Source organism: Oryctolagus cuniculus, chromosome 3, assembly GCF_051225735.1.
Source record: "Oryctolagus cuniculus isolate XC-2025 breed Fujian yellow rabbit chromosome 3, ASM5122573v1, whole genome shotgun sequence".
NCBI classification, from domain to species: Eukaryota; Metazoa; Chordata; class Mammalia; order Lagomorpha; family Leporidae; genus Oryctolagus; species Oryctolagus cuniculus.
Genome location: NC_142869.1, coordinates 156347707 through 156373714, shown reverse-complemented (window position 1 = coordinate 156373714; position 26008 = coordinate 156347707). Strand labels below are relative to the sequence as shown.

At 36.8% G+C, this 26008-nt stretch overlaps 1 protein-coding gene and 1 long non-coding RNA gene across 6 annotated transcripts in view; one reads left to right on the top strand and one right to left on the bottom strand.

Moving 5' to 3' along the window:
- KCND2 (potassium voltage-gated channel subfamily D member 2) overlaps positions 1–26008 on the bottom strand; it is a 524650-nt gene that overhangs the window by 105307 nt on the left and 393335 nt on the right.
- The window catches only part of LOC149127564 (uncharacterized), a 183293-nt gene continuing 167400 nt past the window's right edge, over positions 10116–26008 (top strand). For all 5 annotated transcript variants that reach the window (XR_016231746.1, XR_016231744.1, XR_016231745.1 and 2 more), the window contains exon 1: positions 10116–10416. This is a non-coding gene — a long non-coding RNA (uncharacterized LOC149127564). The remainder of the gene's footprint in view (positions 10417–26008) is intronic.

Sequence of the window (26008 nt, the reverse complement as noted above, 5' to 3'; positions counted from 1 at the left end):
GTCATTGGACACTCTTACTACATTATTTTTCCCTCTGTATAATATTATGAAATGCTGTCCTGGTATTCCACCAAAGTTAGTTTCGGTTGCTATGTGGTGAAAGCATTATTGTTAATTTTCTAAGAAATGAATGGTCTTTAAATGGATTTTGGTTCCTAATCTATGGTAATGAGCTCCTCAAATTTGCAAAAAGTGTTTACTTTCTTAAAAAGCTCATACAAAATGAACCCATCCATGGTTTAGGATATAAACATCTATTTTTTTGAACAAATCATGTACACCTACGGCAACAGAGATTGCTTTGGCACCCATATGCTATATAGTCCTAGGTTAACTGTTCTGAGACATACTTGGAAGTTTTCAATACTGTTTTGTTATGGCCGGTGCCATGGCTCACTAGGCTAATACTGTTTTATTACATTTATCTTCATAAATTGGAATATTTCTTATTCTGTGTTGACATTCAGAAATGCAACCTAGTGTTACATTTAATTCTTACTATGTTAAATGTCACTAATGAGATTAATACTACATTACCGTGGTTAATAGTTTTAGTTCCTTACATGGACACAAATAGATAAAATACTTGTATGTGGAACACTGAATGGCTTTAGAAAATAGCAATTTATTTTGTAAAATATTGGAATATATACTATAATTTGTCCTTCATTTATTTAGCGAATACTTCTTTTCCCCCACTTAGACCAACACTCAGTACTGTTGCACTTGGCAGGATTTTTGTAAGAAATCCTATGGAATAAAATGCTCTGCCAACTGGAAACTGCTAAATAATGGGAATTATTGTACAGTTGAAATGTTTATTATAGAAATTCTGATACATGCTATCAAAAGAGGTATGTAATTCTGGTAACCAATAAAACCATGGTTAAAATCTTAATTGCTGGGGTTGGCATTGTGGTGCCCTGGAATACCAGAATTCTGTATTTGAGCGCCGGTTGGAGTTCCAGCTCCACAGCTTCTGAACCAGCTCCCTGGCAGGTAATGCTCTTGGGAAGGCTGTGGAACATGGCCCAAGTACTTGGGTGTCTGCCACCCTTGTAGGATACGCAGATGGAGTTCCAGACTCTCAGCTTTGGTCTAACACAGTCCTGGCAGTTGTGGCCATTTGGAGAGTGAACCCCCAGATGGAAGATCTCTCTTTTTCTCTTTCATTATTCTGCCTTTCGGACAAATAAATATTTAAAAACTACTCATTGTTTTGTTTTCCGGATATGAAAACTTGGTAAATGCCTCAACCTGTTTGAGACCCAGTTTTCTTATTCTGCAACGATTGTCTCAGAGAGTTGGATATAAATGAGATCCCATTTGTGAAAATGCTTTCCAAACCCTAAGTAGGTTATAAAGCTTTACTATTGTTATAAATCATAGTTCCTGCCTGAAAGAAGTGGAACAAATAACAGAAGACAAGAAAAGTCCTTTAAATGACATTGAAACCCTTTTCTTTAAAGTAGTTAGTTATAAAGGATATTTTACATAACCAAAGTTAGTGTACACATTGAACATAATGTTAAGGACAGATCTGGATACAGATTCCTCCTTGAGAGCAAGGTCAATACCTCTTCTCCTGTGATGTATTTGTGATATAAATAGGAAAGTGCAAAGAGAACTGGAGTTGATCAGTTCTCAGAAAGATAGACTGAACATGAGGTGTTGCAAAAAGGAAGCTGTCAATAGCAAACATTCAGAAATATTTTAATTAGATTATCATTCAATAATATTTTTATTATATGAACTTAAATTAGGCGCTGGAATCCCAGCAACCCAGAAAGCAGGGAAGTTCTAAGAGCTCTGATCTTGTCAGGGAATGACAACGGCTGGTTTTCTGGGCTACGTTAGTAGCTGGATATGAAAGCATTTATTTCATTCATTCTTTTTTTTTTACTTTATGCTTCATAACACAGAACACTGCTTATTCTTTCCAGGAAGTTTTTATAATTGGATTTTTAAGTATCAACTCTGCAAAAAAGAAAAAAGAAAATGCTCAGGAGAAAATGTTTCTCACTTCAAAAATGGATATCCAACGTTCAAAAGCACAATTCATGATGTAATAATGTCAGTAATAGCGCCTAGACCTCATTTTATGTCACTGCATAGATACTAAACAATGCCACTTTGAAATTTTTTCCACCAGCCCACTGCTTCTCAGGGCAGGGGCACATTTCTCCTGGGGTGCTTTGCAAGCCTACACAAAAGTCCAATTAAAGTCAGTGGGAGCTAGGCACCCAGAGGGAAAGTGAGGCAGAAACTTGGGGGAAACAACCATTATCAATGAGATTTACACAAGGTCACAGAGTGGTTCGGTTTCTAAAAGCATGCCAATGGGGGGACAACTTGGCTGGAAACCTTCTTGCCTGCCTGTCTCCAGGGGCTTTGCAGGGACAGGGCCTTGTGGAATAGATGTGCTAGAAAGATCATCTCGTTTCATTTTTCCCCTGTGTTCCACTTGGGTTCAACATTACAGGATTCACTGGGGGCTGCCAAAAATGACAGCCCTTGAATGAGCTGATACCAGATCTACACAGAGTTGAGGTAATTGGATCTGTTGGGTTAACTAAACAGCTGGCCTCAAAGAAGCCCTGAGGACTTCAATCAGATTCCATTTTAATTCTCTGGATAATTAGTCTATGTTGGTTGTAGAACAGCATTATTCATCTATTTGTCTATATTCTGTAATGCTCCTATGTAGTAAAAATATATACAAATCATGTCACTGACATGGTCCTCAACTAGCATGGCCCTAGATATATGTATTGGTGAATGACTGGATCATACCATAGAGCAAAAAGCCAAATGAAGGTTTTTACATCGTTAGCAATTAGCAGTGACCAAATCCACAAAAACTAACATAAAATTCTTTTCTGCAGACATTTTTGAAAACCTGCATCAAAATTTTGACCAGTACTCTATAGAAGTACCCACTTATGCAAATATAAATCATTTAAATATATGGAAATATATAATGTTTATAAGCAAGATTTAGAATACATCATGTGTATGATATATTTCCATGCAACAGAATCATTTAATGAAAGGGTTCAAGAAGTCTATTGATACTTTCTTTGCTTCTTACCATATATTTATTAAGCTTGAATATAACATTCACATTAACATCAAATACACGTAAAATATGAAATTGCTGGAGAGGAATGATGACATATTTTAGCACTTTGATGATGGTGCCAACATTTCATTTAGGATATTTATATGTGTCATCTAAAAAGGACAATAAATTTCAGTGAAGGCTCAATATTTTACAAGACTTTTCATCAACCCACTCCACAGGGTAGACGAAAACCACAGAGGGAAAGAAGAAATACTGCTGAATAATCAATCTTTGAAAGCATTCAATGTTATTAAAAAAGCTACATTTAAAATATCCATAAGTCTGAAAAATGAATGTGTCGGAAGTGGTGTGATGCATATGTGGATATGTGAGTCATATAGAACATTTGCTTTTCATTCTATTTTGTTAGTGTTGAGATTATTAGGTAAACAAAAATATAAAAGTGCACAATGGGATATTAGTGATGCTAATACATTGCTCCACACCAGCACCAATCTGAAAAATAGATAGGTCTGTGTGTAGAACTTTCGGTGGTTTCCAGCTGTTGCTCTTGTTTGCTAGCAGACTTCACGGCTCAGATGACAAAACAAGGCAAATTCTTCAGTGTTCAAGGCGGGTGTGTTGGGTTAAACAAATTAATTACTCATGTGCTTCTGAAGATTGGAATAACGTTTGCTTCGATTTTACCCATTGTAACCTTGACCTCACTTTCTATGTTTAATATTTAACCATGATAGATAGGTATTGACATTAATCTGTGAAACACTACCATGCTAGTGCTATGCTGAATAAGCAATGGCAATGGAAAGAAAAAGGAGGGTGGTTACATGCAGCTTTTTTTCCCAGTGGCTGGAGTTGTATAGCTCCCTGCTGGAACTAGGATTTTAAATGGAATGGACAGAGGTCTGTGGCTGTAAATCTCCTAACCTTTGGAAGGAATCATTTACTCAAGAAAAGACCAGCAATACTGTTATTTTGGTTTTATTTTCTGGTGCTTAAAATTGTATTAAACTGAGAGCCCAGCATTGTGGCACAGTGAGTTGAGCTACCACCTGCAAAGCAGGCATCCCATATCAGAACACTCATTTAGGTCCTAGCTGCTTCTCTTCTGATCCAGTTTCCTGCTGATGTAACAGGGGAAAGCAGCAGAGGATAGACCAAGTAAGGGTCCACCCTTAGGGGAGACCCAGATGGAGTTCCTGGCTCCTGGTTTTGGCCTGACCCAGTTCCAAACACTGTGGCCATTTGAAAAATGAACCAGAGGATGGAATATTTCTTTTTCTCTGTAACTCTGCCTTTCAAATAAACAAATCTTTTTTTAAGTATTATATTGAAAGAAGGCATGTTTTTATGATCTCACATTTAAAAAAGACCTCCTGATTCCACCTCGTCCAGAGTCATTCTTTTCACTTTCATTTACTCTGTGAATAAAGTCAGAAAAATTGATAGAATTTACTATCTTGAACTGTCAAAAACCAATGGTTGAAAATGTTATACTGTTATAGTTTAATGATCTGTGATTACTTTAAAACTTACTGTATATGGGTGAAATGGTTATTTTTTCATTCAATTATTTATAGCCATTGTCTATATTCCCACTAAACTGGGGCCTTTTTGCTTTTGACTTGTTAAATTATTATTCAGTGAATTATTAAGCCTTTTTACTGTACTGTAAATTTAAAATAGATTAACTCAAAAATTAAAAAATAGAGAAGGAAGGAAATTAAGAAGGAGGGAATATAATTGTGTTCTTAGAATTGTATCTACAAAGCACATTGAGTTTGTTAAAAACTAATTAAAAATTAAAATTAGAAAAATTTTAAAAACCTATCAAGGTGTATGCTTTACATGCACAATTTTTGTCAATTACTTCTCAACGAAGCTAAAAAGAAAAATAGAAAAAGAATTTCTTCCCCTATATCAAAGCATTAAAGTAGTGGTAGGGTCTCTTTCTCCAGACTTTCAGCAACAATGCCAAGGTCTCTGTGCTGGCTGACATTTGAACTTCTCCAGTATGGATGAAGCAACAAAGGAAAAACATTATATAAAATTTTATTTCAGGAAAGTGGGCCTTAAAATTCTCTTAGCAGAATATCACTAAAGAGGAATGTGGCAAAATATCTTCCTATATGTTTTTTTCCTTTTCCTTTTTTAAAATTTTATTTACTTGAAAGGCAGAGTTGCAGAGAAACTCTGGGGTTTACTCCCCAGATGGCCACTATGGTTGGAGCTTGGTGGATCTGAAGCCAGAAACCAAGACCTTCCTCTGGGGCTCCCATGTGTGTTCAGGGGTTCAAGGACTTGGGCCACCCTCCACAATGGGCCACAGCAGAGAGCTGGACTGGAAGTGGAACAGCCAGGATATGAACTGTCACCCATATGGAATGCTGCCACTGCAAGCAGAGGCCTACCCCACCAGGACACAGTGCTGTCCCTTTCCTTTTTCTTAAAACATGTTTTGTTTTATTTTAAAGTCAGAGAGATTGGTTGGTTGGTTGGTTTTTCACCTATTGACTCACTCCCCAGATGGTTGCAATGGCCAGGGCTGGGCTGGGCTAGGCTGAAGCCAGGTACTTGGAACTCCACCCAGGTCTTCCATGTGTGGCCGGGGCCCAAGTACTTTGGTCATCCTCCTCTGCCTTCCCAAGGACTTTAACAGGTAGCTGTACTGGAAGAATAGCTGATATGTGAACCAACATTCAGATATGGTATGCCAGTGTCACAGGCAGCGGCTTAGTCCCCTGCACCACAACACCACCCTCATGTTTTTAAGAACTCTCTCTCTCCCCCTCTCTCCCTACCCCTGCACCTCTACCCACACGTACTTACCATAAAGTTCTCTTACTGATGGGTATGACTTTGAAGAATTTCTATAACTTCAATACTTCTAATGGTCTTTTATTACCATACAATTCCCAGACAAATATGGAGAACCTGCTAAATGACTTGACTTGCAGAGAGAAGAGTGTAGGCCGGGTCAACACGTAATTTACAAATGGGCCCTATCCTCCGCCGGCACTGCGGCACACTAGGCTAATCCTCCGCCTTGCGGTGCCGGCACACTGGGTTCTAGTCCCGGTCGGGCTGCCGGATTCTGTCCCGGTTGCCCCTCTTCCAGGCCAGCTCTCTGCTGTGGCCCGGGAGTGCAGTGGAGGATGGCCCAAGTGCCTGGGTCCTGCACCCCATGGGAGACCAGGATAAGTACCTGGCTCCTGCCATCGGATCAGCGCAGTGCGCCAGCCACAGCGTGCTGGCCGCGGCGGCCATTGGAGGGTGAACCAACGACAAAGGAAGACCTTTCTCTCTGTCTCTCTCTCCCTCACTGTCCACGCTGCCTGTCAAAAAAAAAAAAAAATAAATAAATAAATAAAATAAAAAATAAATAAAAACAAATGGGCCCTATCCTCAAAATCTTGGAAGAAATAATTTATCACTAACCTGAGAATCGTACTGTAGCATTGTAACTTTCCTGACGGGCAGTAAATTACTCCGCCCATGGGACCATTTTAGGCTCCACATGAAATTTAACTCTTGAGAAAACAAGCTTGAAAATTAATGAAGCCAGTAGTTACTTGTTAGGTGGAGCATCCAACTGTATCCCCATATTTAGTGCAAATTCTCCTTTTTGCAAGTTAGTTTACTACAATACCTATCCTAGCTTAGGTCACACCTCCAGAGTATATGCCCAGGTTATGGAGCTCCTGACTCTTGGCCTTGGCCTGGCCCATGCTTGGTCTTTGTGGCCATCTGGGGAGTGAACCAGTGGAAGGAAGATCTGCCTTCCAGCCTCTCTCTGCAACTCTTTCAAGTAAATAAATGTTTTTTAAAAATGCTGAGAGAACATTCTAATTCTAAGGTTATTTGTCAGACTTTATGACCTGACCTTGGCTTTACTGCAGCCACGTTATTTCTCCTCCATCATTTAATCCAATATAATTTAAGATCTCAATTTTAATGCAGTATTTCCTGGTTTGTCTTTACTGTCTCCAGTGTCAGGAGTGTTTGTTTCTATAGAACATTATCTTCCAGTGTCGGCTTCTTGATACTTCATTTGAACTTTGGGGTAGGCATTCCCCTAGGTCTTCAATTTCAAACTCTCAGCAAAAACCACACTGGAACAAATCTCTTCAAACTAGGTCATGGAACTCTTGATGGTTATCAGTCTTGCCAGACTATTGATAGGGATAAACACACTTCAAGCTCTTAAATCAACTTAAGAAATTCGAAGAATGTATTTCTCAAATCTGACTTAGTAAAAATTCACCATAGATGCATTCCTTTTTCACCTCTACAGTGATTAAATCAAGTTAATCTACTTACCCACATCCAAAATAGGTACTGACATCGCTAGAGAAAGTGTGGCCTTGGGTTAATGCTTTTATCAGAAATGGACAGCAATGAAATCTTGTCTGTAGAGAGATTTACAGTAGAGTTTCTTTAAGTAGATGATTGCCTGGCAATAGCTAAAAAATGAAAAATTTTCAAGAAAAAATTTGAGAATAATACTTCTCAAACCCATTGTTTATTTTAAGTCTGGCTAACCCCTATGTTTTGGCTGGACAAAGATTATTATCCTAAACACAGTTCAAGCTCAGTAGAGGTTTAGATTTATCCAGCAACAAGAAGCATGGGAGGAACTTGGTATTTGGACATAATACTTGCACTCTTTCAATGACATACTCATCACTTCTTATTTAATTCCACTTTTAGAAATATATGTGAAAAAAGAAGAAACTGGCTTCCAAGTTAGGGAGATGGAGATAGAAAACTCCTGAAACTCATCAATATTTAGCAAACAGTTTTTGGCACTATCACGTTTTAAAATATGATTTAAGTATGATTCAGATCTAGTTACCCATTAGCCTTGATTGTTCCTCAAGGGCAGATACCACTTCTTATTCATTTCTTAGTCATCTCTGGCTCAGAGAGTAGAGCAAAGTGCAGGAGCAACAGTGAATGCTTGTTGAATAAGATTACGTGGACCTTGAGCCTGGATGAATTATCTTCTTTCTGTAGTTTGTCTGCATAATGGAGCCACAGAGTTGGAATTTATAAGGGCCAATTTTCCTTTACATAGTTCTGCAAGTCCCTGACATACGGTGTTGTTGATCTGTAGGCGGATGTACATGCATTGTGTAAAACAGTTGAAGAACTACAATGGGACATGTTAGATTGTTGAGGAATAGCTGTCAATTTATGTATCCTCAAACAATGCTTGTCCCCTGATTTTTTTTGTTTGTTTAACCTGAATGATGTTCTTAGTAGTTCACTTCACAGATCTCAGGTAGCTCTATGGTGCGTAGTTTCACATTGTCAAGGCATTTTGCAAAGACTTACCTAGTTACATTATTTAATAGGCAAAGCTTCAAATATGTGAGGACAGAATCCCACAGTGGAAAAAAGCACAGCTTAATTTGGTAATAAGGAGAATATTGGCAAACACAGCAAAAAAATCTAGTTAATCACAAATTTTAACCACAATTTAGTTGACATGTGCCTGCTGTGCTAATTGCTTCATTACTTAATTATGCAAAAAAAATAGCATCCACAGCAAATATAGCCCATGAAGCATTATTAAAATACAAAGAAACATGCTCTAGACTCTTTAGCACAAGCATAAATATTTCATAACAAGGAGGAGCACTTATTATACAACAGTAATGAGAATGAGAATTTTGCTGCTACTTGAGTTCTCTTTCAAGTAAACCTCTGTGATACTGTTATGCACCATGGCCTCTGTCGTTTGTTTTTACAATCCTATATCTTGCAATGACACTCACCCCACAAATAAGTTTTCTTTAAAATTTTTAGGGCATTGGGATAGATCCCTTTTCTAAAACATAACTGCTTATCACTATGTGTTTGTTAAATAATAAATGAATAAGCAAGTGAATAAATGAATGCAAAGATAAACTCATGAATTAGAGAGAAGCTGAGGAATTAGGAGACTGATGAACCACTGTATTCAGATCCAAGGCTATAGCTTCTGGACAGAAGGTCATGGCTGTGTTTAAAATGCTTAGCAATAGTGAACACGTCTCAGGAATCGATTTTCCATAAACATGTCTAGTCCTGTACAAATGAATATTATCATTTGAAGTCTTCCTATTCCATTGCTTAAATGTTTTTGAAATTCTTTAAGAATTGTCCTTGCAGAGTTTAACACTCATCCAAGAAATTCAGTTTTATTATTTCTCTACTTTCATTTTTCAAACTAAAAAAATACCATTTTGTCCCTGCAGCTAACCTTACCATATGTTCTTAAATTTGGATAGCTTAAAAATTTAAAGGCATACTTTGAAGTTCAAATACTTGAAATAATTGAAGACATTCCAAAGAAAGCATTTGTCTGATTAAAATCTGAAGAATTCATAAGTATCATAAAAGATGCATGCATCCCAAAATAAATATTTGTGTTCCAAGATCTCTGTTCTAAAGGAGGTACCAGTTTCTGGAATGCATGATCTCTGTTGCATTTTCAATCTTTCACATTTTAACAATCTTACTCTTTCAGTATTTTGAAATGCTTTTGATGTTCTCCCATTTTACTGACTCTCAAGAGAAACTGATGAAGATATGGTATTTCTTTGCACACAGTCTTAATATGATATACCAACATAATTGATAAGTAGGAGTGGCACTCACGGTCTGTGTGCTTAGAGCTCCAAACAGGTGAAGGTTATGTGGGTCCCTATCCTAGCCATCTGAATGTTCAATTTTGTTATTTCCTTCATTCCTTTGTCACTTCAATCAGCATTTGGATATCAATACATTAACAGATGCTGGGTAAAGCTCAGGTCCCACCCTAGACACTAAGGCTACAGGTGTGTGAAAGATAAGAATGTCATGGTTATTTTCAGAAGGTTAAAAAAAAAGGAAAGTAAACATAAGAGGAGTCTACAAGCAGGAGAATTTAACCTGGTTCAAGGCATGGAAAGGTCTTGCCAAGGAAATAATCTCAAGTAGATTTGGAGGACTGTTAGCAATCCTCTGAGCAAAGAGGAGGTAGGGACAGCCCGAGTGACTGAGACACCAGGAAGAGGTGTGATGAGGCAGGGCTGCAGCAATTCGAAGATGACAGACACCTGGTCAGCAATGCAGGGAAGCAGCCTGTGGTATGGAGGGTTGTGGGGCGGCGCAGAGTCATGGGAATCCCATCATGACTTTAGACTTTACTAGAAGGCCAGTGGAAGCCATCACAGGGATTTAGGTAGGGAGGAAACGTGATCAGTTTAAGTTTGAAATTTCACTTTGGCTACAAAGTGGAGAGTAGAAAAGAAATGGGCAAGAGGAAATGTCAGGAGTCTCTCAGGATTTCCTGCAAATGTCAGGTAAGACACGACGGTGGCAGTAGGTATACCAAGAATTGATAGCTCTGAAAGTGAACCACAGTACATTTAACAGACTGTGGAATGGAGTGGGAAGGCACGAGTACCACATACAGGGTTCCGTACTGGGTACAGGGTCTACGGTGGGATGAATTCCTGTGCCTGGGAACCTACTGAGTGGAGGAGTTAGTTCAGTGTTGGTTTTATTTGGCTGAAATGTATTTGAGACATACATGCAGAAATGACAAGTAAGTAGGTAATAGTCCCTGGAGTGGTCAAATAGTACTATCCAATCCTAATGCAAAATTTTTATGTATTTACCGCAACTTTTTTAGTCTAAATGTATAAGATTTTGAATTAAGGCATTATGATAAGGACCATTGTATTTGTGGCTTGTTGAATATCCTTGTACCACCAAGGCTCAAAGAGTTGAAGTATTCTTTGGAGTATTAACCTAGAATTTATAGCTCCAAATACTATCCAGTATTTATAGCTCTAAACACTATCAGTTAGATTGACATCCCACTGTCTAAAATGAGAAGAATCTATAAATTCCTACCATATCATGGGGATATTGTACAGTACTTAAAAATTTTGACATTATCTTCTTGATCATATTTTTTATGTACTCAACAAAATTAGCTTTTCTTATACTGAAAAATACTTGCCAAATGCTCAGATTTGAAATCTTTGTTTACCTACCTATCTGATTTTAAATTTGATGCATTCTCTAAACAAGATAAGATTCTGGTTCCATGTCAGGTTTGTACTTACTTAACAGAGATGCAAAAGTGGCTGTATTGTAAGAGGTCATGTATACTGCTAAGCTTTTCCATTTATTATACTTGCATTCCATGTGATGAATTCAAAGAGGGAAGCGTTTGCAAATATGGGCTATGATAGCGAGTTTTCTGCATTTCATTTTTGGGTTTACAGTTTGCAAGTAACTTTGACAATTACTTTTAAACTATTTTCAAATTCTGATTTCTTCATCTGCAAAGAAGGAAGCACTTGTGGGTTTTTCAGAAGAATTAAATGAGCTCATTTTGATAAATATGTTCTCGAATTTAGCTTTCATTACTACCAGGATGAGTCAACATGGTTGTACTTTATTTTCATAAGAAATAACCTTTTTCTTCCAAATGTTTATTGCTTCTTCCTAAGTTCAAGCCCTTACACACACTTTTCCTCTGCTTGTATATATGTTGTAGAGTCAAGTTGTGCCTTGATATTGTCAGCCCATGCTTAAAATGTTATCTTCTCTGCATTGAAAAGTAACTTCTCCAAATGGACCAATCTGTTCGGACCTCCTTGCCAAGTTTCCTAACAGAACCAGTAGCCCTGTTCTCTGTTAACAATCCTAATGATATAGCAATTAAATGAAAGGCAGATATTATTAGCCCTATCTCCTCTTGATTCATGCTTTCTGTGAGAAAGGAAAAAAATATTTCTTTAATACTTGAAATAGTGATAATTCAAGGTTTGAAATGTGCAATTTACAATGGATAATTAAGCATATAACTTTGCTGTTACCTGTGGAATTATTTCTCTCAGAACGTAACAGAATAAGAATTGCTGCAAGTCTTTCTTTATGCCAGCATTGGAGAACCACTTTAAGTCTGTGAGAGAAAGTCCTGGCCAGTCATGAAAAATTCTTGTCACTTTACAAAGAGATTCTCAGTATTCAATGAGGTAGATGTTGGCCTGTCTAACATGGAGTTGTCCTAAGCTCAAAGTCTACCTGTAAAAGTAGCAAAGCAAGATTTGAACTCCAGCTTTTCACTGTGTAATCTGGAACAAGCTGCCTCATTTCTCCATTTCCGATTCCTCAGCTGTGAAATGGGAAACACAGTCGTAGGAAATTGCAAGCATTCCATGGATTAATCTACCTATCATATTTATTATTTGCAGGTCAATGAATACATCATGACTAATATTACAGTAGACTCCATTCATTGGCAGTTTTGCTTTCCATGGTCTCAGTTACCTGTGGTCAACAGCACTATGAAAATACTAGTATTTGCCTTGACTGTTTCAAGACAGAGTACACTTACATGCTTTATTTGTAAATTGGTATGATCATTCTATTTTGAGTTATGTTAATATGTTACTGTGACTAATCTACAAATTAAGTTTATTATAATTATATATGTATTAGAAGAAAACAAAGTATGTGTATATCTGTATATATGTATATATACATATATGTACGTACATACATACAAATATATGTATATGTATATATAGGTCAGCAGATATGGTTCGGTTTTAGCATCTGTGTGGGATCTTGGAAATTATCCCCCATGGATAAGGGAGAATGACTACATTTAGTAAAATGAAATGACTAAGCCAATGTAGGAAATTTTAGCCACGTATACCTTCTTTTCCTATCTTTTTGTGAAAAGGAAAAGCACTACCTATCAGTAGCAAGAGATGTGCTCGGAATGTTCCCTCTCACTTGTCAAAGACCTACAGAGGCCATATTCTTATTCCAGAATCTGTTGGTTGTGTACTTCACCTCACTAAAGGAAGTAGTAACTATAATTTACAGGATGTTGTCTCTGGCTTTAGAAAATCATTTCCTTTAACTATTTTCAATTTCTTAGATGCAAGGTGTACACAAATCTAAGACAGGATTATTTATTTTCTGGAAATATGCCCTTGTTCCCCACTGTTCAGCATGTGTGTATAAATACTGCTTAAATTACAGTCTAATGATAGCAAATTGCAGAATTATGAGATATTATGCACCAACTTTTTTTTAGACATAGGAAATTAGGATACTTTAATAGCAGATGCTGCATTATGAATAAAATTTACTGGAATTGTTCTTCTCTAAACATATAGAAACAATGTTATGTCCCAGGCAGGCTATAAAAATATACAGAAATCCATTTATTCTTCAGGGAAATTGAGGTCTTCGAGTAATGACAAGAAGCTGAAATCGAGTCGGGAGCCCTGACATCACGAATTGGGATGGTACCCTAATGATTTCATTTTGTGAGGCTACAGCATGTTGAATACATGAATACAAAGAACATGTTGCTTGCCACATAGGGTAGCTATAATTCTAATCTTTCTCTGTTATTCCTTCATAGAAAATTTTTAAAATGGAGTTTGTACTTTGTATAATGAAGACCTTATAATCCATTTTCTAGGCTAAATGGAGAAAAGTGAACTATTTGTACTTGATTCTCTTATGAGATGACAAAATAAATTATAGATATATAAAATTACTTCCTCACATTTTCTATTTATAGATATAAAAGCCAATATATGCAATTGAATACGCAGTCCAAACAATGGCTATTTCTTTTCTGTATTACATAGAATCCTAACTCCATGAAACAGTTAAGTGTGCTGTTTTAGAAAGCACTGCATCAAGTAAAACATGCAATTTTACTTTTGGCCAGAGGGAAACGCTAATGTTGATTTCTCTGTGTATCCTCCTAAAAAGTAAAAAAAAATTCATATAAACCTTCTGCTTTTAATGTGCTTTTGCACATTTGCATTATTTCAAGGCTTTGTAATGTGTTCCTATAATTTTATACACTAGTTTTGATTTTAAAATCACTAGGCCTAAAATTGGAATTCTACAACTATCTGTTGCTTAGCTATTTCACACACAACGTTCTTGATTAGTTCTGGATAAATACAACAGAATCTCAGAAAAATAATTGAATGGATATTGTCTCTTTTTTTAATAGTGATTTTTTAAAAAGATTTATTTATTTATTTGAAAGTCAGAGATACAGAGAGAAGGAGAGGCGGAAAGAAAGAGGGAGGGAGGGAGAGAGGTTTTCCATTCACTGGTTTACTTCCCAAACAGCTGCATGGCTGGAGCTGCACTGATCTGAAGCCCGGAGCAAGGAGCTTCCTCTGGGTCTTCCCACATGGGCGGAGGGGCCCAAGGACTTGGGCCATCTTCCACTGCTTTCCCAGGCCAAGCAGAGAGCTGGAAGGGAAGTGGAGCAGCCAGGACTCAAACTGACACCCATATGGAATGCTAGCACTGCAGGCGGTGGCTTTACCCACTGCGCCACAGTGCCAGCCCCTGGATATTGACTCATTACATAAAGATTGTCAGAAAATTATTTATACTTTCAGGAGCAACGTTTCATGTTCTCCCACATTTGGTTTAGTGCCACCCAAATGAAAAAAGATCAAAATATTACCTTGAAAAACTTTTCAAACATTACTGAAGATAATAGGTGTTCATTTCCTTTGCTACCAACAGCTTTCGAAGCAGTTGCTAGAAATACATTTAATCTCTTTCACACTGCAGCTCCTTACGGCTGCTGTGATCACTAAACCAAAGATTTTCTAATTTACAGATTGAGTTAGCAGATGCAGTTAGCACTGCTCTCAAAACATTTAACAGGCACATATACCTAATTTCAATTTCTTCCTAAAAGTTTATTGTAGTCTGCTCCTGGCAAGAATAATTTTCATATTAACACAACAACAAATAAAAATGCAAAACTTTAACTTAGATATTTTAAAACTCATTTGAGGCTGATATGGTGGCACAGCAGGTTAAGCCACCACCTACAGTGCCAGCATCCTATGGGAACATGGGTTCAAGTCCTGACTGCTCTGCTTCTGGTCTAGCTCCCTGCTCATGCTCCTGAGAAAGCAGCAGGTGGTGGGTGGCCCACGTGCTTGAGTCCCTGCTACCCACATGGGAGACCCAGATGGAGTTCTGGGCTCTTCACTTCGGCCTGGCCTCTCTCTCTTTCTCTGTAGCTCTGCCTTTCAAATAAATTAATTAATTAATCTTAAAAGAAAAAAAAAAAACCTCATGTGGTTTATCCGTTTATCCCAGAAAACCATATTGTGAGGGGCTGGTATTTGTGCTGTAGCTGGTTAAGCTACCGCTTTCAGCACAGGCATCCCTTAGGGCACCAGTTTGAGTCCCAGCTGTTCCACTTCTGATCCAGCTTCCTGCTAAAGCACCTGGGAAAGCAGTGGAAAATGGTCCAAGTCCCTGGTCCCCTGACACCTAGCTGGGAGACCCTGAAGAAACTCCTAACTTCAGCCTGGCCCAACTCTGGTCTTGAGGCCATTTGGGGAGTGAACCAGAGAATGGAGGATCGATCTCTCTCTCTCTCTCTCTCTCACCTTCTCTCTAACTCTGACTTTAAAATAAATAAATAAACCTTAAACCAGAAAACTATATTGTGGAAAGTATATGAATCAATAGCTTTAAAACAAAATACCTCCATTCTCTCATTTTTTCAGCAGTTTGGGAATTTCCTAATAGTCAATGAAACCAATTTTATCTGTAATATGAATAGCTTTATTTACTGTGTTTTCCTAATAGGTCCTAGATTAAAATATTAGTAACAAGTTATTATGAAATTAAAAGATCTGAGCTTTCTGCTATAAGTTTCTCTATCATTCATACTTAAAAATGAACATTGTTGTAACATGGCAGGATATTTCTATAACTAAAGCAATGGAAATTTATATCTAAAATTTGGGAAGTTTTGGGGAGAAAAGGAGGATTTTTGCAGAAAATTCAAGCAAGTTTGACTTTCAAACCAATGTCTATATACTATAATTTCATCTCAAATTTCCTTTTAAGGATATTACAGCATATTTTTAAACAATTTATTTATTTATTTGAAAGATAGAGTTGCTCAGAGAGAGAGAAAGAGAGAGGGAAAGAGAAAACGAGGTCTTTCATCTGTGGTTCACTTCCCAAACTGCTAATGTACCTGGAAAAGCAGTGGAAAATGGTCCAAGTGGAAAATGGTTTGGCCGAAACAGCTGGAGCTAGGCAGATCCGAAACCAGGAGCTAGGAGCTTACTCTGGGTCTTCCCATGCAGGTGCTCAAGGACTTAGGCCAACTTCTACTGCTTTCTCAGGCCATTGCAGAGAGCTGGATTGGAAGTGGAGCAGCCGGGTCACGAATCAGTGCCCATACAGGATGCTGGCACTGAAGGCGGCAGCTCTACCTGCTACGCCACAGCACTGGCCCCATGGATACTACAGCATCTTGGTCAGTGCCAGAGTGTTGGTGAATTTATACTGGCCAAAGAGCAACTGCCTGAGTTTCCTGGGGTCAGTACTGCTTGGGTTCACCATATCATTACTAATGGGAGTTGCTAATTAACATACCTCAGCATGGTTCAGTACTGAGCACTGTGAGACAACTAGTTTACTGTCTTTCGAGAACTTATCCCTTAATGAGAGAAATGCCCAGACTCTATGTTCAATTTTTTTTATCTTCCTTAAATGTCAGCACTGGGGTCTCTCTTTCCTTTGGAATACTTGGTCTTATGTCTTTTATTATGGTGTCTATGCTGATGACTTGGTTGAATCATGTCTTTACATATTCATTTATGCATTTCCTCTCAGTAATTTGAATTGTAGGGTCCAGAAATTTTTTAAAATTGATTTTCTTAAATTTTGTACATAGTTGGAGTTCATTAAGTATTTTTTAAAGTTTTTAATTATATAAGGTGAACCAGTTTGATTTATTTCATATTCACAGGTTTAGGAGCATAGAACACTTCCCACTCTATCCTCCCTCCTGCCCACGAGCTCACCCTCCCTCCCTCCTCCTCACCTTCTCTTTTTTTCTTTAAATTTTACAGTGACATACTTTTACAATCATAAGCTTAAACCTCACTAGAATTCAATAAATAGTAAGAAGGAAAAAAAAAAAACACTGTTCCTCAACAGTAGAGACAAGGGCTGTAAACAGTAATCAAACCTCAAAATGTCAATTTCACCCATATAAAGTACATTTTTTGTATTCTGTTACCAAAGATCAGGGAAAACATTTGTCTTGTAGGGACTGGCTTATTTCAAGAAGCATAATGGTTTTCAGTTGCACCCAATTTGTTGCAAAAGACAAATATATAACCTCAGTCTCAAATTCTACCCTGAAACCCAGATTCATAGCCTACTGCCTATTTACTATCTTCATTTACTGATAGAACAACATCTCAAACTTTATATGTTCTAAAGAAAACTCTTAATTTCCACCTGTTTGTTCCAAAACACTCCACCATTCTAGCTGTCCACATTAGGTGCATTGGTGGTTCAGTGGTAGAATTCTCACTTCCCACATTAAAAACTTGAGAATCACCTCCCCTCACTCTCTCACACATAGCACATTCTACCTAACAGGTGCCAAATACTTCCAGAATGCAATCAGCTGTAGCTACCAAGCACACCCAGACTCTCAGTGGCTGTAGCTCTCACAGTACCCTGCTGCAATATCTTCCTACCTGAGTTGCATCTTCCACCTGAGCCCCTGACACTTTGTTCTTTGTCAACAGGCAGAATGATTTGGCTGAAATATGTCTGATTAGATATTTGAGTGAGGCGGAAATTAAACTTCTTCACAGAGATGAAAAGATCATTTGCTTTCTATCGTTCTGCCCATTCTCCTTGCTTGCTTGCCCAGCCCAATCCTCTTAGGCTTCTTTCTGATACTCACATAGTCTGCACAGTTGCCTCTCTTAGGACCCTGGACTTGTTTCTTCTGCTATGAAAAATTTCTACCAATTTGCTCATGTTTCCTTTCAGTTGCTTTAAGCCTTTCCCGAAATGATAACATATCAGAGAGTTCTTCCATGAGACCCGGCATCACTCATGTGTTTCTCTGCCCATTCTTCTAATAGCATCTACCATATTAGTCATCATTATTTATTATCTTCACTTCCTGACCAGAACGTAAGCCCCTGAGTTCTGTGACTTCGTTTTAGCAAATGCTTTCATCGGCACATATAAGGGCAATGCCTGGAACAAAGCAGTAACTCAATAAAAATTTATTGGATTAATACTGAAAAGCTGCATGACAGGATGGTGTGGAGAATGAGGTAAATATGGACTTAATTATGGAAGTTTCCTGGTGTGCTCTTCCCTTATGTGGAGGCTGGAATGGGGCATTTGGGCTTCAAGAATATGCTCCTTCTATAACTTGTAGAAGTGATCTACACGAAAGGGAAGAATTTCTCTACTTAGGGACATGGTTTGTTCTTATTTCATTAATGTATTCTTATTTATGACAGATATGTGCCAAGAGAAAGAGCATTCCTAGTCCATTCAATAATATTGAATCTCCTCTCAAATCCTGACTTACTCACATGGGGGAATAATCATCCAAACATTAGGATTACCTCAGAGAGATTTCCAGGTAGGACAGTGACAGCAGATTGGCAGCATTGTACCTAACTTTGCATCCGTGTCTGTTAATGCATATGTTCTTTTGATCCCTGGACTACAGACTGTCTACACTGATTTGCCCACTCAGTGTTTGAAACAGCAATTCTGAGTACCAGTGCTTTGCCCCATAGTGCTTGGGAAACAGCATTGGTGTGTTGGTTTGTTTGATTTTCACACCTTTAAGTTTTCTGTGCATTGTTTGCAACTCACAAGAGAAGACTGAATAAAAACCTCTTGTCTGTGTTATTTTAGGTCTTTGCTCATTTCTTTCTGCATTGATGGATTATAATCATATTTGGCACCTTTCCATATGTTTGTACACTACTTGTCATTGGTGCTTCTTAGGCTTATAACTTGCTGCTATATTCATTCAGAGCCAAAGATTCTCGGAACCAGTATATGCATTTCTTTATATCAAACTTCCTGGCTTATGAGAGATTTTTGTCTTTAATTCCTCAAATCACTATTTATTGTAGATTATTTGATGTTTGATCTTTGAATTCCTTAAGGTTTCCCAAGCAAAAGTGATGGCAATAGTAATTACTTTGTATCAGCAAATAGATGGGTTTCCTCATATATTTATAAGAAGTGTATACATTGTTTCATTATGATATGTAAACCTTTAAAATGCATCTGAATTTATATATTCTGTGGTTACATAATTCATTTGTGTGATATGTAATTCATTATGCATGTTATGTACAATTCTATAAGCATGAAGAACTTGATTAGGCTATTTGGGCCATTTCTTTAAGTGTAATATAAAGCAAAACACATCATTTTAATTCAATACAAGGGGCAAGCTCATCGAGAAGTTATAAATTTGCTACAAGGACATGGACAAATGAATTAAATAAAAAAAACCAATTCTTTTAGAACTGAAAAACTATAGTGTACAGTGTTTAATAAGAACTTTCTTTTCAAATAGACATTTATTAGAGAAATTGATGTCAATACACAATTTGATACCATGAAATATAACATTTTAAGAATCATGGTAATCATTTAAGTAAACTAGTCTATTAAAATGAATAAACATTTAACATCTATATGCTTTTAAATAATATTGAAAGTAGGATGCTGTATGCTCATTTGCCTTTCTCTTTAACTAGAAAAGCTCTTAACGGCCAGGATCTATATTTTTTGTATTCTCCTGAAAAGCACAAAGCTGGACACATAACAGATGTTTAAAGGTTTGTGAAAATAGCAAATTGGATTTCCAGATCCATCCAGATTCCTGCTGTACTAAGTACTCATTTGAAGTTACACTGAAATATGATAATACTGTGGCATGTGATGAAATTTTACTATGCACAAATGGGAGATGTTGACCAACTCTGCATAAATATTTTACAAATAGAGATTGAGACTCTAGTGTTCACCATAACACCAGATGGGAAGTCCGAGATCATGAGAAAACAGGCATAGAGTTTTCTGAAGGGATTTCTTGAATCAGCATATTTATTTAGTATGTTACACTTTTGAAAGTATATGATTTGGGGTTTCCCTTGACCTTCCAAATATAATGAGTTGTGTAGGACAGAAACTATAATCTCCCTTTTAAAAATAAGGAGGAACTCCTAGCAATGAGAAAAGCAATGCTTTACCCATGGTCTCATAGTTTGACAGATTTGAATCTTGTACAGAATTGCATTTTGATATGTAATGCAGAATACTGTAACACTTATTTTCAAGTAAATTTCAATATTTCAAAAGATTTGTGCCACTACTTATGGATTCATCTAGAGATGTGTCATTTTTTATTACTACTGTGGCGTTAAATTGTGCTGATATGTGGCACTTTCATTTACATATATGTATACCACATGATCTATGTGATCACTGTAATTTTTTTAAGATTTATTTATTTATTTGAAAGGTAGAGTTACAGAGATGCAGAATTGGAGATGGCGGGGGTCGGAGGGGAGGGTTCAATCCACTGGTTCACTCCCCAAATGGCTGCAATGGCTGGAGCCGGGCTGATCCGAAGTCAGGAGACAGTCCTGGTCTCCCAGGTGGGTGCAGGGGCCCAAGGACTTGGGCCATCTTCTACTGCTTTCCCAGGCTATAGTAGAGAGCTGGATCAGCAGTTGAACAGCTGAGACTTGAACTGGTGCCCATATGGGATGATGGCACTGCAGGTGGCAGATCTACCTGCTACACCACAGTGCCAGCCACCCCCTCCCCTGTTTGTTAGGGTTAATTTATGATCACTGTAATTCTTGCTTCATTAGAAATACACATGCTGAATTATACAATGATAATTGGCATTTATTTTATGAATCATTGCTACATCTCAAAGGATCCTTGCATATTTGACAAAAAGGCTATGCCTTTTATGTATTTCCCAATATAATGCTTAATGACAAAGTATGTTTTCAAGAAATATTTTTACTGTGTCTCTAGAATATTAACTTGTTCTTCTTAGAGCCTGCTTTTCTATGTAGAAACAAAACAGGACCAGGCAAACTTAAACTATTTATTTATGAAGCAATAAAACAGAAAATGCAAGGAAAGTAAATGATTAAATATTAATACACACTACACATTCTTAATAGTGATCTTAAATTTACAAAAGCTGCAGGAAGTATATACAGTGTTAGGATAATCAAGAATAAGCCCTTGTTTTCTATTGTAAAATGTCTCAACATTTAGGGCATACCATTGTTCTTTCATATGTCCTTACCCACAATTCTAAGATTACATTCTCTCCAAGAAATTTTAGAAAGGCACTTTGAAATTTCATTTTTTCAAAGTAAGGACAAAATATATATGATTTATCCTGTTCAGTGACAGTAAATTATAAAATCTGTCATGAATGAATGCAAGGGGCTTTTAGGTTTCCTTTGTTCCTATCTGAGATATCCACAGTTCCCTCAGCTTTCTCAAAAGATAGTTATTCTTATGAACCTCCAGTCTAACTTCACAGTTCAAAAAGCTTAGGTACGTTTTTGAATGGCCTTAGTTCAATAACCATTTGAGTTTCTCTGTCATTTATTTAAGTTCTCAACAAGTGAAATAAAATCTTCTCCCACACATATAGGATGAATTAAAGAAACTTTCTCTTGCCATTTTCTGTGTAAGGTAAATGAATTACTATATCTCAGATTGGAAAAGGAAGGGCAAAAATTCAATTGAAATAATTGATACTGCATATGGAACAATGCAACAGAAGTATGAAAATTAAGAGAGATCCCAAAATATTCTAATTTTATATTTGAATTAGAGTTAAGGCTACATAATAGTAGATAATATATTTTTGTGAAGCTTAGAGAAATATCCAGAGTTGTGAAAATTAGTGTGGAAACTGCATACATCTTTAATGATGTCATTACATTTTTCTGTTAAGGCCAGTTACCTTGCTTTACTATTTTACTATGTTTTCAAAATTTTTTGCCAATTACTTCTTCTGCTTCATTGGTTCTAAGTGATGCAATGCACTAAATCACTTGATCTTAGACACTGCTTACGAGGGTTACACCTCAGTTAATTTTATGGTAGCTATATACTACAGTTAGATGTTCATACTATGCAATATGGGCCAAGTCTCATTCTGTCTCTCTTGGAAGTGAATCACATAATAGACAAAATTGTAATTAGATACTTTGAGGTACACATTAGTGACTTATTTTCATAGCTGTGAGCTTCATAAATTTATGATCCGAACTTGTGTCAATTCCTTAACAATATAATCAAAACTGCTATCTAAAAATAGGACTGTTTTCTCTCTATAGCAGTATATATATTATTAGACAATGCTGTAGTCTATTTTTACATTTTTGTTTTGGAAGTTAGCTGATTAGCTTTTTATACCCCCACTGCATGATGGATTAAGAATTTCATGCATTAACTATACAGTTGCACTATTAACAGATATAAAAGTAATGACAAATGTGTTAAATATGAGTCTACCAATAGACTACAATAAATAAAGTTGCCGGAGATAAGATGAGAGACCAGCACTGTGGTACAGTGGGTTAAGCTTGTGGCACCAGCATCCTGTAGCAGACCACTGATGTGAGTCCTGGCTGTCTCACTTTTGATCCCTGCTAACGTGCTAATGGAAGGCAGCAGAAGATGGCCACAGTACTTGGATCCCTGCAACCCATGTAGGAACCAAGTATGGAGTTCCTGGATTCTGGCTTCATGCTGCCTAGGACCTGCTGCTGTGGCCATTTGGGGAGTGCATAGAAGATTATCATTCTCTCTCTCCTCTCTCTTTCACTTCCCATTTCAAATAAATATTATTTTAAAACTTGGGGATGACTAAATTCAGGCAAGTTGTACCACATTAATGCATTTTATTCATAGAAGGATTTGTGAGCAAATTTATAGTTAATAGGCTTAGTTATTTATTTAGTTTTACCCAGAAACCTTTTATTTATGGTATACAAATTTCATGCATTTCATAAATACAACTTTAGGAACATAGTGATTCTTCTCACCCTACTTGCCCTTCCACCTGCACCCCCACTCTTCTTCCAACTCCCTCTCCCAAATTTATCTTGAGACCCAAAATATACTGGTACTCCTGTTTAATTGTTTTCAGGTTCAGCTAATATGATTTAACATAGCAAAGGGAAAGAGATATAAGGATAGCTTAAGCTTAATTCAATATGTACTTATAAGTTAAAGACAAGACATCGTTCAACCAACCACCCACTAACATTTTTTTTTCAGTATCAGTCATTTTATGCACTTCCATCCAGAATAAATTTCCTAAATATACATAAAGGTCCATGTCACAGATTCTGCTTAAAGACTTTTACCATTTGGTCGCTGTCAGAAAAATATTTGCATCAACCAACATTTTCAAACTTACTTTTAACCTAATCTAAATCTTATCTTTTAGATTTAGACACCCTGCTTGTACTAATCCTTGACCATTCCTTTTACTTTGCTCCATCCACAGTTTGGCTCAAAATCATCTACAAAGTTAGCTTTGCTTTTCTTCCACTCTGATCATTCCTATTTTTGTAATTATTTAAGAATTTCCTAATTTTTCTGGGTAACTTCTCACACACACACACTGGGTGCTGTAGGGCCTTGGTATTGCAAATGGGGTCAAAGCAACCAGAATCATATTGATTGTTGGCTTCCCACTTGGACCCTCAGCCAGAATTGAATCTTCACAGTAAAATGATCACTAGGTGAATAACACCGGAGGAGCCTTGCTCTGGAAGTTACAGGCTAGAGTAAATCATGACACACACCTTCACTCGCTAACAGCAGAGCCTGAAATAATCACAGTAGGGTAATAATAACGGACGTGAGAGAAGTACAAAGCTGAGAGAGGTTAGGGAAGGAAAGGAAGATCACAATTAACATGATTAGAACATTTAATGGCATGAAGAAACATTAATGGAATGGAATAAACACTTATTTGCTGATTCTAGAGTATGTCCTTGGTCCAATGCTAGGAATTTAGCATACCTTGTTTTTAATTTTCACAATAAACATTATATGTAAGTACTAGCATCCTCATTTCACATATGAGAAAAATAGAGTACAAAAAGTTAAATGCTTGCCAAGTAGTGTGCAGGTCAGGTTTTAAACTCACATCTGTTTTCTCTCTTTAGATTTTTTGATATTCCATTGCCTTATCTATTTTATTACTCATATATACCTTTGACAATGAATGTGTGGTATTTCTCCCAAACATGATTAAAAGGTCTTTGTCTTTAATTCTATTTTGTGCTTCTTCGATTCTCCTCTAGAACTGATTGAGGGTACTAAATAAATATTTCATTGTTTGAAAATTAACAATTCTCCAGAGTAGAATTTTTAATGCTTTGGTAGCAAGGGGCATAGTTTGGTTCAACCACAAATGTGTAGATATAAAGGAAAGAGGTCTAAAGACTGTGCATATGTGTGTGAATGTGTGAGTATAAGGAAAAGGAAGAGTTGTTTTAAAGCCTAAGAGAAAATGATGATGTTTCCCTGTGAGTTCCATGATTCTGTTATAACCCTCTGAATATGATGAGGAGTTAGGATATATTTTTATTTACTTACTTATTCATTTACTTACTAACAGAAATCATGAGACTATAAATATTCATATAATTCTTCATAATTAAGTAAATTGCCAAATAATCATAGGGTAAGTAAACGTTGGGTAAAACTTTCAATTCACCCATAGAATATCTAGCATATCTATTCTGAAGTTGCATCATGTTCCCTCTCTTAAGAGAATCTTATGAATGTAAATATATTAGTCTTCATCCATCTCTGAACTTCGAAGTTTGTCTTATTAATTAAACCATTCCTGTAGAGCAGTTTAACACATGCTGACTTAAGAGAAACTGAGGTACATCAGTTCTAGCTGTGCAAAATCCAATATAACATGGTAATAAACCATTCGCTTAAGGGGAGGATTATTTATTTTTGAGTAAGTGGCATTTTTTCTTACAATTTTATACCACAAGTATTACACCATTTTGTAAGGCCTACCACCATAATTTGGTTGAGGCACAATGAATTAATAAAAAAAAGAGCTCTTGAAAAATAGGACTAGTTTCATTCTTAAAAAAAAAAAGATATCCTTTCATTTTTTTTCACATAGTTGGATGTCATTTTTCACAGAAGTATCAGGAATAGTTCGATTCTTTCATGAAGATTAAATAAAGGAAGGGAATCCCATTCATAGTACTCCTCAACTTTCTCCCTTTATCAGTCAATGGCAGTTGTAAAAGGAGACACTGAAATTTGCTCCTTTAATTTTGTTTTCTTCTTGCACAGGCCAGTGTTTTTTATTTCCTTTTATTCAATCTCAGAATAGGTTTTTCTATTTTTTGAATATGTTTTTCTATTAATAACTGCTTACCAATTTTGAACTATTTGTACTTGGTGACAGCAAAATTTATTTTTTCATTGGAAAAACACTATCATTACCTGACAGCTATATTTATTCACAATGTTTTTAATGAGCAGATATCAAAATGAAAAATATCTTAAGGAAATGTATTTCATTGTCAATATTGTTCATTTTGCCCCCATGATACCTTGAACATTTACCATCGAATTCAGAATTTTTTTTTAACTTTTATTTAATGAATATAAATTTACAAAGTACAGCTTATGGATTACAATGGCTTCCCCCCATAATGTCCCTCCCACCCGCTACCCTCCCCTTTCCCACTCCCTCTCCCCTTCCATTCACATCAAGATTCATTCAGGATGTTTTTATTGGTATTTGGGTTCCCTGAATTAAAGAGTCCAGTCAGGTGTGTCATCTCCAGAGTGCACTAAAAAACATAGCACTTAATTCTCCAATGTATTCAACCCAAGCACACATGAAGGGCTATGGTGTAAGTTGGCAGCATAGGGGAGAGGCCCCAAGTGAGAATGCTCAGCACAAGTAAGCCTATCACTTAAACACATCACTTTCTGTGTTGTTCAAGATGAGTTTGGGTT